The sequence below is a fragment of the Stenella coeruleoalba genome, assembly GCF_951394435.1.
Source record: "Stenella coeruleoalba genome assembly, chromosome: 17".
Taxonomy (NCBI): Eukaryota; Metazoa; Chordata; class Mammalia; order Artiodactyla; family Delphinidae; genus Stenella; species Stenella coeruleoalba.
In genome coordinates, this window is record NC_137163.1 from 74,810,361 (window position 1) to 74,824,212 (window position 13,852).

The 13,852-nt window shown below is 42.7% G+C and overlaps 1 long non-coding RNA gene across 2 annotated transcripts in view; it reads left to right on the plus strand.

Moving 5' to 3' along the window:
- The window catches only part of LOC307176108, a 167,240-nt gene that overhangs the window by 54,480 nt on the left and 98,908 nt on the right, over window positions 1-13,852 (plus strand). For both annotated transcript variants that reach the window (XR_013824607.1, XR_013824608.1), the window contains exon 4: window positions 2,256-2,351. This is a non-coding gene — a long non-coding RNA (uncharacterized lncRNA). The remainder of the gene's footprint in view (window positions 1-2,255; window positions 2,352-13,852) is intronic.

The following is a 13,852-nucleotide window of genomic DNA, read 5'->3' on the forward strand; positions in this document are numbered from 1 at the left end:
GCATTTACACATATATTCTCTTAACCTTACAGAAATGGTCTGCCCTTGTTTTTTTCACTTAACAATATATCTTGGGGCTTGTTTCCTTACAAACTATATAGAGTGATTTCATTCTTTTAAGCAGTTAGTCTATTTTATAGCTAGCAAATGTTATTTCAATAAGTCCCATTATTGGATATTTAAATTATTTTCAACTTTTTACTATCACAAATCATTCATCATTGAACAACTTTATACATGTCCTATGTATCTGAGGAACAAATTTCCAGAGATAAAATTTCTGGGTCAAAGGTCATTGACATTTTAAAATTCAGTGACTATTACCAAATTTCTATGTACAGAAGTTGTACCAATTTCCACTCCCACTAGCAGAGGATGAGAATGTTCCCATACCATTGCCAACATGCTATGTGAGCAAACATATTGCTTATTACCAGTCTGTTAAGAGAAAAATGTTACTATGATTTCATTTTTCCTTTGGAATTTTAGGCTTTTCTTCTTGATATAAAATTGAATTCTTATAGTAAATATGTTTTCCTCAGTTTGTTATCTTTTGACTTTGCAATGGTTTTCCTTTGAAGACATCTTTTTATTTTTATGGAGTTGACTTAATTTTGGATTTTGTAGCATCCAGCTTTTGTGTCATCTAAACAGGTTTTCCCAACTCTAAAGTTACCAAAAACAAAAGAGGTACATAAACAAGCAAACAAAAACCTTCTTTCGTAATATTTTTTCTAATATTTTAATATATGGAAATTTTTTTAACAAAGTTTTTTTAATCTGGATTTTTTGGGGGTATAAAATATGAGTTATAGATTCAAATAAAAGTTTTCAGGGGCCAATCTAATTGTTCTATTATCCTTTACTGATTAATTTATCTTTTCACCATCTGTGAAATACAACCTTGATCACATATTAAATAGCCACATGAATTTTGTTGTATTACTGGACTTGCTATTCTGTTACCTTAATCTAACTATTCATGTGCAATGTATGTAGCCCCTAAAAGTAAGGCTAGTTTCCCCTCGGTACTTTTCTTTTTCATAATTTTCCTGGCTATGGAAGTTTTTTCTCCTTTATGTCTTCATGTGGACTTTTGAATGAGTTTACGTAATGAAAAGAAATCTTAGTAATTTGTTGATGTCACATTAAATGTTTGCATTACCTTAGAGACAATTTATGTCTTTAGTTGAGTTCTCCCTTCCGAGATCACAGTAGGCCTTTCCATTTGTTCAATTCTTCTCTTGAATAATGTCTCCCAATACTAATGGGTTTTTGTCTGTTTTCCATGCCTTTTCTCTGTTTTATTAATGTTAAAACTGTTATCTGGCAAATAGGTACTCAAAATCATCAGATCTTTGTTGTGGATTCCATCTTTTTTCAATTTAAATACATTTAAATTTTATTATTGGGTGTCAGCTTGGGGAAACTTGCTGTTCTGCTCCCCTGTGTGTTCTTTATTCTACTACCAATATTATGCTCTCTTAGTTATTACAGCTGTTTAATAATCCTTTATATCTGGTAGGACAGTCCCCATCCTACCCTAACATGTCATTCTTCTTAAATCTTAAAATTTGTATGGAACCATGAAAGACCCTGTATAGCAAAACTATACTATACTATACTATAAATTTAAGAAGAAAAAAGCTGGAGACATCATGTTCCCCAATGTCAAACTATATTACAAAGTTACAGCAATTAAATTAGTATGGTATTGGCATAAAAACAGACACATAGATCAATGGAATGGAGTAAAGAGCCCAGAAATAAATTCACACATATATGGTCAATTAATTTATGACAAAGGAGCCAATAATATACAATGGGGAAAGAACAGTGTCTTCAATAAATTGTGTGCAATGAGAAGCTGCCTTCTCTTTGTACAGGTTATAGGTGTAGGTTATAATGCAGATAAGGAACTCCAGAGTAGTGGCAAATGGCCAGAAAAAAGACTGAAAGATTGCAACTCACTTTGCTTTCTTTATACCAATAGAAAAATTTGAACACTTATTTAATTGTTTCATCATGGAGTCAACACAACTCAAAACTCTGTTTTACCTAAAATGATTTCAGTTGAAAAAGACTTACAGTGGTGTTGGTAATAATCCCAGGATTACTACCAAATTTGTTTTTAGCCAGGTTACTATACTTGTGACAAATAAATATTGATAAAACGAGCTAATTTGCACTTACTGCCTCATGGCATCGGATATCCATGGAGCTTTACAATCTCCTTTGCTCTTTTCATTAACAAGGTTATACATGTATTGAGAGAAGACTTCTGCTTATCCCCCAAAGTCCTCTGGCTAGCCTCTGGACACAGAGGATGTCTCGTTTACTTCTTCATCAAGGTAAATAATCTAATCAAGTACCAGGGCACTCACATGTTGTCAGATGGCTTTTTAAGCGATGTGTCTGAAATTTTACTTACAAAACAGATACATTAATCTTTGACTTATATAGATTTGGGAAGCTAGAATTTAAAAAAATCAAACAACACTCAGTGTTTCATATTTTTCTAATAGAAGATTACTTTGACCTTTTGATTGGTAACTGGTAGTTTAATGCTGATATTTAATGCTTGCGTCAAGAACTCTTCTTAGTCTTGTGCTGTCCAGTATGGAACCCGCTAGTGACACATGTCTACTGAGTGCTTGAAATGTAACTCATCCAGATTGAATTGGGCTGTGAGTAAAAATATGAACTGAATTTCAATGACAAAGTATACTAAATGTAAAATATTTTATTAATAATTTTTGTTTTAATTATGTGTGAGATGATAATATAATATTTTAGGTATATTGAGTTAATTAAGTAAGTATAAACTCCTATAATTACCAATTGTTTAGGGTAAGGTACAAAATACCTGCACACGCTGGGCTTCAAATTGTGATCCTATCATTTATTTCATCATATTTCCTACCATTATTAAGTATTAACCCCCCAATTTTATACTGATTGTGATTTTTATCCTCTTTACTCCTTGATCCATACGCTAGACCCACAGGTGTGTTAAGTGAAATTTATGGGAAGGGCTGAGGGATCGTCCACGAGTGGAACAACAGCGACAACAGAAAAACAAAGTATTGAGATGTGGTTCTACCTCGACTATAGTGATAACATAAAGGCATAAATACCACGCAGGCATCCATTCCAGAGAACTCCATCCATTCCAGGCTTCTCCTCTACTTTTTCCCTTCCCCACTTGCCCCCCTAGCCAACCATTCCCACCATTCTGCCTCCTAAGTAACTCTCAAATGTGTGCTTTACCCTCACATCTGTTGCTACTATCTTGGCAAAACCCCTTATTATTTTTCCTGGGATTATTTCAGTATCCATGGCTTGGGTCCAGAATTCCGAGTCCCTTTGTCCTACTATTTATTCTTCAAAAGTGGACCAACTGTTTTTTTCCTAAAATGCCAATCTGTTCAACTTTTTAATTGAGTCCTGCAAAAATCTGACTGCCCACACGATAAAGTACACACTGCTTAGAGAACATTCCCTTGTGCCGTCTCTCACCACATCATCCCCCGCGTCAGCCATGTTGGACTGGTGTACATCCCCGACGGGCTGTTGCTGCCGGAGACTTTCAACCTGTGCTCACTGGCATATTTAATCGGCCTTTAGGAAGTAATGAGGTCATAAGAGTGGGGCCCTGATCCCATAGGATTAGTGTCCTTATGAGAGGAGACACCAGAGAGCTCTCCCTCTCTCCCTGCCTCGTGACAGGGACGAAGTCAGAAGGCAGCCATCTGAAAACAGGAAGAGAGCTCTCGCCAGAGACCAGCTTTATTGGCACCCTGATCTCTGACTTTCAGCCTCAAGAACTGTGAAAAAATAAATGTTGTGTAAGCCATGTGGTCTATGGTAATTTTTTGTGGCAGCCTGAGCTGACTGATAAAAAGGCTCTGCTCAAACTTTGTCCCTGGAGAGTGTGCTCCAGTATCTAGGCTAGGTGTCTTTCCTCTGCTTCCATACAGCCCCTAGACTCTGTCATCAGAGCCTCACATCATTCTGTGGTTATTGTCATTTTGATCTTCTGTCCTACTTTGTGAATTCCGTGAAGGCAGAGTACAAGTCTTTTATTCATCTTTGCATCAAAATCCTCAGCACATAATCGTTCATTTTAATGTTGAAAGAGGTACAGGACAGAGATGATGTTTTGCTGTTTGAGCATTTAGGAATGTTTTGTAAACATCTTCCAAGGCAAATAAAGAGTGTTTGGGGGAATACATTTCATGCAGAGTTCTCACAAGTAACTTCCACCTTGAGGCCACCTGGACAGAGAGAGCAACAGGGATTCCAAGCTGGTCAGCCGGTGTGTCTGGGGAGGTCTTGGGGAGCCGTGTTTCTTGGGAAAGGTACCAACCACACAATTAATGGAGTTATCTCCGTGAGACATCCGTGTTAAAGGGACTTGCTCCCTCCTTCTGTGACCTCAAATGCAAATGGTTAAAGACAAGAGAGTAAGGAAGAATCTTTAGTCATCAGAACACGGTGATCCAGTGCCTTCGAGAAGCAAACGGGACTGCGTCTTTCAGAGGGCTCCGTTTCTGCAAGCGCAAGGAATAAAACAATGCTGTATCACAGTTGTTCAGTTTTCACACGTTCCCAGTGCAAGAATAATGGGGGCGGTTTTCTCAGGCTTCGCTAGGGCTGTACCGTTTATTTCTCCCTTCAGATTACTTTGTGAACCCAGTCAATTCTGTGCAATTTTATGAGATCCTGGGTAGTGGAGATATGATATGATATAGTGTGTATTCATTGATTTTTCTCTTCCATTTTTTTATGTCTTTATCAGTTATCTTTCTCTTTTCATTCGTGGCCTACTTCTTTACTGATTTTCCAGGCATGCCGTGTTACCTTGTTTGTACAAATTAGACTTGGCTGGTTTGGGGGATGTCCTGGAGAGTTTTCAGCAGTGGAGGGGTAAGCCTCCAACAGTTACTACTAGCTAGCCTGCTGGAAGAGGGAAAAGGCATGGTTTATCCATGGGGTCACACAGACTTGTTCCTAGACAGTCCTGGGTTAGAATGCTGAGTGACATTTATTTGCTGTGTGATCTTTGATAAGCTTCTTGACTTCTCTGAGCCTCAGAATCTGTAAACTGGAAATAACGATGCTTACCTTGCAGTGTCGCAAAGACAAGAGACAGTAGGCACTCAAAAAATGTGAACTCTTGTTAATAATGCCCCTTGCTGCCCCATTGTCCTTGGAAGGTATCTACCTCTGTGGCAAGGAAGAGGTAAAGATGACTAAGGCATATAGGAGACTTGGGACGTGGAAGGAGCCTGAGAAATTGCTATTTTCATCTAGAGGGATGTCTAACTCATTCACGATAGATAGTTTTGATTTTCTTCTTTAATATCTCTGGGAAAGAGATTTAACTTCAACACTTCACAGCAAAATTCATCCTAGTGTTTCATCATCATAATGAGTAAGAAGTTTTTCCTTATATTCAGCAGAATTCTATCTGGTTTTAAAGCAAGCTCATTTCCTCACATTCAGACCCTGGGGGAAAGCGAGAAATCTGTTGAGTCTCTCAGTAGAGAAAATCTTCACATATGGAATCATCGCTCTTTTTCTATTTCTCCCCGAGTCTGAATGAGCGCAGGGCTGGGAATGGGTCCTCATGGACACGGGTCCCCATCGCTTTGTCATCTTCCACCTTTCATGTGAGGTGGGTTCATTTTCTTCACATCTGGTTAAACGTGTGTCTGTACTCGGCAGAGTCAAACGACTACAGAATAGAAGGCAAGGATGTCTCCTCAAGGCTGCAGAAAAATACAACTTATTTTGATGGTGTACTACCAAATCCCAGTACTTTTAGAAAAGCGTCTCCTATCCTAGTCAGGGCCTTTACAGAGGATTCTGGTGTCTTTTATGATGGAGCATAATAACAGCGTGGTGGTTAAGATGACAGTTCTGGAATCACACAGGCACAGTTGCTGTGTGTGTGACCTGTAGCAGTCATTGAACTTGTCCAGCTCAGCTGTCTGCTCTCTACAACGGGACAGCACACCTAGATGCCCCCAGGGTCTGGAGGTGACCATATGTTCCGGTTAGCAGGACACTGCTCCAGGGTGCTTCCTGCAAGCATCTCTCCTTCACAGTGCGCTCCGCAGGGGGGCCCAGAGGAAGGTGGGGAAGCACTCCCTGGGGTGAGGGCTATAGGAGCCAAGTGAGCTCTGCCCCGGCCTCGTGCCCAGACCCTCCGCCTGCCCGGTGATCACCCTCCCACCGCTCTCTCCAGCGGAGACCAGCGTCCTGAGGTCTCCTGCCCACACTAGCACCCCGACTCCGCCTGCTGGCCCCGTGGGTCTTGCCTATGCCTGGAAAGTTCCTTCTGAGCCACACGCCGTGTGCACCCCCATGGCACTGGTCGCTGATCGCAGGCACCCTGCCTGCTCCAGATGGCTGCCCTCTGCTCCCCGCGACAGCAAACAGCAAACTGCCTGTTATCTGAGGAGCTGAGCTATTCCCTCTGCAGAGACGTCTGAGGCCCCAGCCTTGGGGAGGGGGTCTTTCCAGTCTGTCATTTCTTGGTTTCGCTCTGAACCATCTCTCCCCAAGGGCAAAATACAGAGTGTCTTTGTATCTCATGGTAACACTTTGATTAGAGTTTGATTCTTCTTTATGTTAAACCTCCCCCGTTTAACTCACGGTGTGGTTTCTCTCTCCTAATTGGACCCAGGCTGATCAAACATGAAACCGTCCCCCTCAGACCCCTGACTGTAGGAGAGGGTCCTACAGGTGACCCAGCTGCTGTGCTCAGATACCTGTCGATGTACCAGAGCTAAGGAACAACTTGGTTTTGGTTCCTGGTGAAGAAGTTCTTATTGTTGTTGAATTACTGTTCTTCTAATTACCATCATTTAGGGACACAGATGTGTTGGGTGGTGACAGCCCTGACTGGTTGTATTTCTAAAGCTTTTCATTCATCTTCTTTCTTTACATCTGACCAATAAACACAGTGCCAGCGAAAGCTCCGCTTAGCAAACTGGAATGCTGTATTTCGGTCTCTGCTTACCGCCATCTTGTTCTGATAAGTGGAAGAAACATGCAGTAACGTGGTGAGACCTCAGCTTCACACGTTACACCCCACTCTGCTCATCTCAGAAGCCGTTTCTAATTCTTGTTCCTCAGACTAACACCTAGCAGAAACCGATATCTAGGTTCTGTCCACTCTTAGGCTCCCATGGTCCTGATCTGGCATCCCTAGATGCTTAGGTATTAGTTTACCTTTTTTTATTGGTAGAAAAAACATGTGAGTTGTTCACAGTGTTTTTAAAATTAACTGTAAAATCATTTGCTTTCGTGGTTGTAGTTCAGAGTTAACAATGGGACTTTCTTCATCTCTGGAAATAGTATACAGATCTGAGCACATGATGGAAAGAGTTTGTCCTACCTCATGGAAGGAAAAATAGACAAGAAATTGGAGACAGTTGGTCTGATCCTGTTAATGTGACTTGGATACATGATGCTGACTAGTTTATTATTCCCAAGACTTCCCCTCCTTTGGCTCTAAAATATGCTTCAAGGACCCAGGCTACTGAGGGATGTGAGTAGCTCTCCCGGCCCCATTCTGACATGATTTGTGATGTTTCCATCTGTGCAATATTCGGCCTCCAGTGCCTTGGTGGCCCGTGTGTGTGATGTATGGTGTCCTATGAATAACTGGTACCCATTTTCCACTAAGGAGCTGATTGCAAGAGATTTTGCTGTAAGTGAATAAGGAATAATTTCATAAGGTTTGATTCTCCAGGGAGACCCACCGGATGCATGTGGGACTTTCTAAATAAATTCAGAGCCAGAGCCAGAGAAGGTGGCTAAACATTTTGGCCGATTCAATCACGGCCTGAGTGTTCTGACTGGCCGTGTTCAGAGAGCAACAATTTAACCTCAGCAAGGTAACCTGGATGGGGTGTGCTATTATGGTAGTTTATTGGTTCGGTCATATTCTTGTTGCAGGAGAAGAGATAATTTTGGTAATTGGGAATATTTCCAGACTTACATGCTCGGCCACATACACCATTAACATAAATGCTTCTTTTCACTCAGGCCCTGGAAATAGTAGCTGTGATTAATATGCTCACCCGTATGCTTTTTTACACCCTTTAAAAGTGAAAGATGAGTTTTAAAGAATTAAACATGGACCGGAATTCATTCTGTAATCGCTCGAACAAATGGCATTTTAAAGGATCTAACAGGAGAACGTTTATGCTGAGAAGAAACGGCAGCTAAGAAATTGATGTCTTATGACAAAGAGAAGCTTTTGCCGTCGCATTTTCAATGGAATAGAAAGAGAATTCTAAAATATGCAATATAATCAGGCTCGCTCTTGTCTCTGGCTGAAAGCCAAAGCTCGATCTTATACTGTCATTCTGGATTCTCTTTTCTGCCTCTGCTCCCTTCCTACCCCGGCCTGAGCCTAACCCACAGAGACTCCCTCTTTCCCCGGCAGGAGCATGCCGGGATTTGCAGGGATGTTCGCCTCATCGTGCCTTTACACGACCAGCATAGATCTCCAGATGTTTCCAAGTCACGAAGGGAGCTGGGCGCCCTGGAAATGTAAACTCACCTCACCCAGTGGGTCGAGGATGGACTCAGGGTTACTTAAATGCCTCTCGAAAGCCCACTTTAAAAATTGAATTAGCAGTCAATCAGCAATATATTCCTGAACATATTCTCTTATGCTTGCTTTTATGCTCCGGTAAGCCTTGTGTGCCCATCTGCTGCTAGTGTGATTCTTTGCCAGCGAGCCCGTATCTAGTAGACTGTCTTTGATAAAGGGCATGTGTGCTTAGAAAGGTGTATATTAGAGGAAAAAGATATTCAATTTAAATGAATAATACACTACAGATAGGGAATGTGTTTATAAGAGTTATTATTTTTGTCATGTCCTGACATGAGAGTGGCCTGTGATTTATTACTGCAGAGAGCGGGAGAGGACAGGCCAGAACAGCACACGATGCAGCTTCAAGTGTTGCAAATTCCACTCGGATGTGCAAATGGCACTGTCACCCAAGAGTTTGTCAGCTGGCCTTGGCTGACCTCTGCTCCCTGGTCTGGATCAGCCCTTCGTGTCCTGTGGCCCTCATTTTAGGGCAGTCGTCAAATTTGTCATCCCTGTCCAGTGCTGGTGGCACAGGACAGGCTGTGAGCCTCATGACGGCAGGGCTCTGATTGGCTTGTTGCCGAATGCTCATAACCGACACGTGCCTGCCTCTGTAAGTGCTCAATCCATGCTGAATAAGTGCCATTAATACAGGTGCAGAGACCTAGCAGGCAGCGATCCTTGGGGCTCAATGTGGAAGGTCAGAGTAGAGGCAGGTCATGTGTCCCAGGCTAGGGACGTGGGGAAACAGGAGCCTCCGCATCAGTCGCTGAGAGGGAGCTGCCCACGGCATGGCCAGGAGGACTCCGCCTGGGGATCACAGAGATCGGAGACCAAGGCAACGGCCAGCCCTGGGCTGATGGCAATGTGATGATCCAGGGCAAGGTCAAGTTTCTAAGTGGAGTTTAAGGAGGCCCAGCTGTGAGAGAACAAGGGCTGTAGGAGCTGAGATCCAGGCGCAGCCTGATGCTCTGCCTGTAATGAAAACCTGTACCGACATAGATGTGGCCATGCTAATTCTCAACTGGTAGCGAGAGTGATGACCTCATCATCAGATTCTTTGTCTCCCAGTCCTGGCTCCATCAGTTACTAACCACAAGTGGGTCAGTTAGCCATGCCTAGTCTCAAGTTGCTCCTCAGAAAAATGGTTCCAGTAAAGTGCTTCTTACCAAATGAAATAATAGCTTATACCTGTTTTCAAGACTCTGTAAAAATTAAAAGGGAAAATTACATTATAAGAAAATATTTTACGATATTAATCATGATGCACTCAATCATTCTCTCGAAGCCGCAAATGGCTCAGAGATGAGTTCTTGCCTAGTCCTATTGGAAAAACTGCCTTGACCCTTGGGTGCCTCTGTAGCTCACCTTCAAGCGCAAGGATAGACCTTGAACGTGTGCTCAGAGCCTGGTGGGGTAGAGAAGCAGGATGGAGGGAGGGTGTACAACCCATGCCTGAGCCGTATTCCCAAGGACCAGTGGAGAGGAGTCAGGGGGCCCTGGGCAGGAGGGTCTTCCTGTGTTGCCTCAACTGGCTTCCCCTGCTGCACCTCTGCCACTCTGTGGGCAGGGAGGCAAGCAAGCGTGTGAAGACGCAGACTTTCCCAGGGGTCAGGACTCATCTGTCCATTCATTTGTTCACTCGTTTAGGCACAGATATTTGTGAACTCCTGCTACATGCCAGGCTGGATGGTGAGCCCTGGTCCCAGGCTCAGGAAGCTCCACAAATACTCTTTGTGAATCTTCACCAGTGGGCAGACGGTGGGCTTCCGTCTTCTCTGGAGGGATCGTCCCATTCGGGGTTCTGTCATCAACTCAAGTTATTTCATGGAATGCTTTACCTCTCTTACGTATTTATATACATACTTTTTAATCCCACCCCTCTTTTCCAATTCGTGCCCTTACCTGAGGAAGAGGTCTTTTTTCGCACAACCTTAACTATAGCTGATAAATATAAGGCTATCAGGGATGATCCATCTCTGTCAGGGGACAGGAAAACCATATAAAATTAAAGTCCCTGTAATTGACTGAATAGATCTCCATCGTTTTCGTACTGATCTGTTTTACTACTTCTGATTAATTTATTTCTATCTCAAGAACCAGCCTTTAAGATAATCTGTCTCAAATACAAATTTAATTTTTGTTTCGTCCTATTTTTGTTTCATTTAAAATACACAGTATTGTGGCAACTCGATGATTGGTCAAGGGTTTTAGGGCTCCCTGAGGTCCCAGGCGTCATTTATTACATGAGTTGAATGGAAAAATGTGTTTTAAATTTGAAATGCATGTCAGTAGGAAGCAGGATTTTAAACTCATTGTAGACTAAATTGTGAAATTTATTTGCAAATTCATGGTTATAAATCTATAAAACACTGGCACTTTCAGGCTGTTTTAAAGCAGATCCTCTCTTTTATGTATTAATTCTCCTGTTTTCACATTCCTTGGGCCCCAGCAGACTCCTCATCCTAACAGCTGGGGCAACAGTAGTTCCGGGACTACATGATACCCTGGGATAGAAAGTTTAAAAAATTTCAAAATGCAGTCTGCCAAAGAATGTCCCCAGTGTCCTCCAGAAAGAAACAGCTGCTTGATTCTAACCTGGATCCAGCAAACCCAGAGTGCACAATTTTCTGGCTTTTTTTTTGTGCTCGAATAGATATTTAAGTACTCTATGGACTTTTGTCCATTCAACACTGAAAGTCTAAGCTTCTGAGTCTCATAATACACATTGTATATACTTTTTTTTTTTTTTTTTTGCGGTACGCGGGTCTCTCACTGTTGTGGCCTCTCCCGTTGCGGAGCACAGGCTCCGGACGCGCAGGCTCAGCGGCCGTGGCTCACGGGCCCAGCCGCTCTGCGGTATGTGGGATCACCCAGAACCGGGGCACGAACCCGCGTCCCCTGCATCGGCAGACGGACTCTCAACCGCTGCGCCACCAGGGAAGCCCTGTATATACTTTTTATTTAACAAACACTTCAAATAGGATGTTGAAGCAAGAAAAGCTTGTCTTCTGGAGTTTTCATCATTCCTTCTCTCCAGATGGATCCCAAAATACTTGCCAGGAACACTGCCTTATTCATAACTTAGAATAGAAATACATAGAGAACCATAACAATTGTCCCCACTAAAACTATTTTCTGCAGTTATCAACGGAAATAACAAAAATGCTAGGAAAACACATTTTCATCAAAATAGCAGATTTTTTTTTCTTTGTGAGCTGTAATTAGTTCCTGGGCCAATTTCCATTCTCTGAATTGCATACTCAATGATAGGCATTTTTATTTTTATTTATTTATTTTTTTGGTGAGAGAAAAATGAATGTATTAATTCATAAGCACATCCTGACCAGATTACAAATTTGTTTCTCTGGAATGCATCAGCAAGAAACAAAGTCTTTCTGAAAGAGAAGTCCTCTTTCCTAGAAATGTTTATTTGGAAACATTAATTTCTATTCTTCATGTATCACTGTATTTTTTGGTGTATGTTAGTCCCTACAATGTCAGAGAAGAATACAATACACATGCATTGCATGTTAATAGCAGTCATTTCAGGGTAAAATAAGAATTATTTTATTGCAGTAGCCCCTTCCTACTTTCCTCCCCGCTTGGCTTTCACGCCAGTAAATAGAGTGTATAATGAATATGGAAATTTTGGTTCCGTTTTACAATAAAAGTTATTGAGCATTTCCCATGTGCTATGCACTATCCTAGGAGAGTAAAAAATAAACACAGTAAAATCCCTGCCTCAAGAGCCCCTAGTTTAGAAGTTTCCTGCCACCAACTCCTTCCAGACCCTCCAGGGCCGGGCTCCCCGCAGAAGGACGAGCATTTCCCAGGGGGCTCCAGCCTGTGACTTTTGTCCACCTGCAGAGTGAGAATGGGGTAGGTCTGGTAGTGCTAAGCTGCATTTCTCTTATTAAAAGTGCAACTGAACACATTCTCATGCTTTTGTTTTAAGAGGATTCGTGTTTACTTTTTTAGTGAACCGACACTGTATTTGCCCATTTTCTATTACACCGTTGGTCATTCTCTTGACATATTAAAGAAGTTAGCCCCTTGTTCAATCTGAAGCTGAAACACCCTTCAGAGCCTTCTCTCAAGGTTCTTCCCCCAGAGTCTTCTCTCCCTGATGGCATCTGAGTGGAGGAGGGGTTTACGGCGGCAGCAGGAGGGTCTCTGCACAGCGTGCTGCCTTTTCTGGGCATCCTGCGCCAGTGTCCACTGAGGAGCCCTGCTCTGGCGCCCCTGCCGACCGTGTGCCCACAGCATCTCAGGTGGTGAGGGTCCTGCACTCTGCAGCCTTCCCACTCATCCCAGGCCTCTGCCGGCGGCATCTGTTCCTCCTCTCTTGGGGAGGGGGTAGGTTTCTGTTCTCCCTGCAAGAGTGGGTGACACCCTCTACCCACCCCCAGGTGTCTCTACAAGCTCACCTTCCTTTGGCTTTGCTTGTTGGGCACGGCCTACGCTGGGGCCTTGACAGCCTCTCCGAGTTCAGCCCAGAGGAGGCCTGGGCTGTTTCTGGATTCCTTTTATGTCAAGGCTCCTTCATTCCGTGAGCTTGTCAACTGACTTAACTTCCTGTGCCTCTGTTTCCTCAGCTGTACAACAGGTGTGGACATAGTACCTAAATCATCATGCCATTCTGAAGAGTAAATATAAGTGCTCCCTAGATATTTGCTGTTTGAAAATTGTTCCGCTCTGCTTCCACCTTGAGGATTAGAGAAGCTTCACCTCCCAGACATTTATTGACTGACTGAGCATCTTTAGTGATTTCTTTCAGCAAGTGAACAAGATAGCTTCCTTAACTCCTTCCTTTTTAAAAAAAATACTTATAATTGAAGCTTTTCATCTGGATGCAAAATTATTTTAAAAATAAACTTAGGCAGAAACTTCCTCTTATGGGTCTGACAGACTAAGACCCTCCCTGCAGGATTCCCTGTCTTGGCAGAAAACAACCGTGAAAGCTGGAAATAACAGCCTGAGGTTCTAGATAGTGAACAGAAGCAGACAGAGCCTGCCGGCTAGTGCAGGTGTGCTTGCAGGAGAAGAGACGTGGATCTATAGAAGTAAGTTTCCATCTCCGTGGCTTTTGGTCTGGGGCTTAAGTGTAGTCTGCCTGGCTTGCATAGTGGTAGCAGGGGCACATATAGAAAACTCAGTTTTTCTGGCCTGAGAAACTATAGCGAAGCCAGGAAACTGAATGCTGGAGAGAGTAGGGGTGGTCCTGGAAGGAAA